Source organism: Polyodon spathula, chromosome 12 (assembly GCF_017654505.1).
Source record: "Polyodon spathula isolate WHYD16114869_AA chromosome 12, ASM1765450v1, whole genome shotgun sequence".
Classification (NCBI taxonomy): domain Eukaryota; kingdom Metazoa; phylum Chordata; class Actinopteri; order Acipenseriformes; family Polyodontidae; genus Polyodon; species Polyodon spathula.
Genome location: NC_054545.1, coordinates 38,769,460 through 38,773,346, shown reverse-complemented (window position 1 = coordinate 38,773,346; position 3,887 = coordinate 38,769,460).

The window sequence follows — 3,887 nt, the reverse complement described above, 5'->3', positions numbered from 1 at the left end:
TGTGCAATCTGCGGAAACAATTATGTGTTCAGTAGAAGAAAATGCACTGTCCGGTCAGTCTGTACCCGCCGCATTGCAACCAGGCGGTGGCTGTGGTGTGCAGCTAATCACCGACTGAACCCCTTCAGCGCCGTTGAACTTATTTATAGAGAGGCTGCTTTGTAATTCTTTGGAGCGTGTTTTTAACTAGCATCTCCCTGTTATTTTCATTCTCTCTTTAACTATATTGTTATGATAACTTACTCTAATTTTTTTAACCTCAAAAAGTTGTCTGAATGTAATGTCTCAGATTACATAAATACAGCTCGTGTTCTGATTTTCTCAAAGAAGAATGAATGTGGTGCTTAATGGGTTAAATTAAAGGGGTCTATGAAGTATATTTCCTATACTTTTCACCCTCCCATCCACCATAATATACACATCCCGAAAATCCCGCCTATCACTGGTCTGTAATGAGAGACGCTCATCAGTGCGATGTGTGTGTGTGTGTGTGTGTGTGTGTGTGTGTGTGTGTGTGTGGACCAGCCCAGGGTAACCCGTATTTACTGGGAGAGGGACAGAAACAGTGTTGTGCTATATTTAGAAGAGATGGGTCGTTATTATCTCCTCCGCGACCCCCCAGCACTACACTCCTGGACAGTAATAAGAGGCAGTTTGTTATAGGGCCTTCTGGTCTCGTTTAATGTCGCCAGCTCAACAATATATCTGAGTCTGATAAAAAAAAAAAAAAAAAACAACGTTTCACATGTGGAAGAGCCAATTGACAAAGAAATGCTACCTGGCGCCGTGCTTTCCTCCTTTGACTAATAAAATGCTGTTTTATATGTGGAATTCAAGAGGCTCAAGAGAGAATAGCAATCATAGCGGGGCAGATGTGGCAATGCCCTCGTTTCTACATCCAATGAGACTGGGGCTCCCACTCTGACTCATAGACTATATCGACAATATATTACAATTCTATTCCTGAGAGAGAATATGCAGTCATATCAATTAAAAAATAATAATAACTTTTGGCAATTATTGGCTTATACGACTATTCATATTCTTATATTTGTACTATTATAATGTACTATTTCATGTAATATGCTACTGTTATGTATTATGCATTTCTCTGTGTTTAACACGTTATAGACAGGCTGCAGGGTCCACTATGATCAAGGGCTATTAAAATAACAGATTGATTGATTGAAACAAGCTTTACATTTCTATAGAATTCAAACCCTGAGTTTAACACGTGTAACGAATATAGAAGTTTGGGACTGAGTTGTGCATCATTGTCCGACAGGCTGCAGGGTACACATGTCAAGGGGTCCCCAAGACTACAGTCATAAAACATTTAACCCTTTGAAATGCTTCGATTAATTCATACATTCAGTATGTTTTTTGTTGTGTAAATGACTTGACATTTTGAAAGACCCTCATACTGTTTAACTGCAGGGAATGGACTTGTTTAAACAGAAGCATGGCTTTAATACAGTTGCTAAACTGAACGCAGTGGACAATAGCTGTGTATTCCTTATTAACAATTCCCATTGCTGCTGCTTTTAAAAATACAAAATAAAGCATCTGACAGTAGTTTGCCACAGAGCCGCAGAACAGCATGCCTTCTTACTTCACATTGAGGTTTTACTTGCTTTTCGTATTAAGCATTTCCACAAGTCATGCCCAGTAACCCATCCTGACGTCAATCCAGAACTGAAATCAAGCCTGATGTCATCGAATTCTTCGAGCCTGATGCTGTTGAATTCTTCAAGCCTGACACTAGTGAATTCTTCAAGCCTGACGCTATTGAATTCTTCAAGCCTGATGCTATTGAATTCTTCAAGACTGATGGCATCAAATTCTTCAAGCCTGACATCATCAAATTCTTCAAGCCTGACGCTATTGAATTCTTCAAGCCTGACATCATCAAATTCTTCAAGCCTGACGCTATTGAATTCTTCAAGCCTGACATCAGCAAATTCTTCAAGCCTGACGCTAGTGAATTCTTCAAGTCTGACACTATTGAATTTTTCAAGCCTGACGTTATCAAATTCTTCAAGCCTGACACTGTTGAATTCTTTAAGCCTGAAGCTATTGAATTCTTCAAGCCTGATGTTATTGAATTCTTCATGCCTGACGTCATCGAATTCTTCAAAGCTGGTGTCATTGAAGTCCAAGCCTGATGTCATCAAATTCTTCAAGCCTGACTCTATTGAATTCTTCAAGCTTGATGGTATTGAATTCTTCAAGCCTGAAGCTGTTGAATTCTTCAAGCCTGACGCTATTGAATTCTTCATGCCTGAAGCTGTTGAATTCTTCAAGCCTGATGCTGTTGAATTCTTCAAGCCTGACACTTGAATTCTTCAAGCCTGATGCTACTGAATTCTTCTCGCCTGAAGCTGTTGAATTCTTCAAGCCTGAAGCTGTTGAATTCTTCAAGCCTGACACTATTGAATTTTTTAAAGTCTGATGCTATTGAATTCTTCAAGCCTGATGTCATCGAATTCTTCAAGCCTGGCCCTATTGAATTCTTCAAGTCTGACCCTATTGAATTCTTCAAGCTTGACGCTGTTGAATTCTTCAAGCCTGATGCTGTTGAATTCTTAAAGCCTGACACTATTTAATTCTTCAAACCTGATGTCATCAAATTCTTCAAGCCTGACATCATCAAATTCTTCAAGCCTGACACTATTGAATTCTTCAAGCCTGACACTATTGAATTCTTCAAGCTTGAAGCTCTTGAATTCTTCAAGCCTGTCACTATTGAATTCTTCAAGCCTGACATCATCAAATTCTTCAAGCCTGGCGTCATCGAAGTCTTCAAGCCTGATGTCATTGAATTCTTCAAGCCTGACGCTATTGAATTCTTCAAGCCTGACGCTATTGAATTCTTCAAGCCTGACGCTATTGAATTTTTCAAGACTGATGACATCGAATTCTTCAAGCCTGACGTCATCAAATTCTTCAAGCCTGACACTATTGAATTCTTCAAGCCTGACACAATTGAATTCTTCATGCCTGAAGCTGTTGAATTCTTCAAGCCTGACATCATCAAATTCTTCAAGCCTGACGTTATCAAATTCTTCAAGCCTGACATCATAGAATTCTTCAAACCTGGTGTCATCGAAGTCCAAGCCTGACGTCATCAAATTCTTCAAGCCTGACGCTATTGAATTCTTCAAGCCTGACGTCATCGAATTCTTCAAGCCTGGCGTCATCGAAGTCTTCAAGCCTGATGTCATTGAATTCTTCAAGCCTCACGCTATTGAATTCTTCAAGCCTGATGTCATTGAATTCTTCAAGCCTGACGCTACTGAATTCTTCAAGCCTGACACATCAAATTCTTGAAGCCTGACGCTACTGAATTCTTCAAGCCTGACACTATTGAATTATTCTAGGGTGATTATTCCTACTTTACTTCACACGCAGGAAAATTCAATCGAACTTGAATTTGTAAATGAATTCAAGTTCGTTTGTTTAGTCCACTTGCTGCTACACGCAAACCAGAATTATATTGGTTTCACATTGCACCTTTACAAACGCGTTCTGTTCTCTTGCCGTTTACGTGAGCATTGGGGGATGAGTTAGACCCCCACGTGAATCTAGGGACAGCTATCCCTGCACGTGTTAAAGTGCTGTGTTCTCTGCACTGCTTAGCCTCTGGTTCATTTCAGACCACAGTTGGAAGGTCTGGATGGATAGCCCAATCAACCTTTTCCAGAGTGCTAGGTAGATTTATGGATGCCACGCTCAAAAGGGCAAGGCGATACATATCATTTCCTAAGGATACTCGCATGTTTCATGCTGAGTGACCTCAGCCGTAAGGACTCCCAGCTCCTTATCAGAAACAATGCTTTTTTTTTTTTTTTTTTTTTTTTATTCCGTGCGCCAAGAGGACCTTTGCT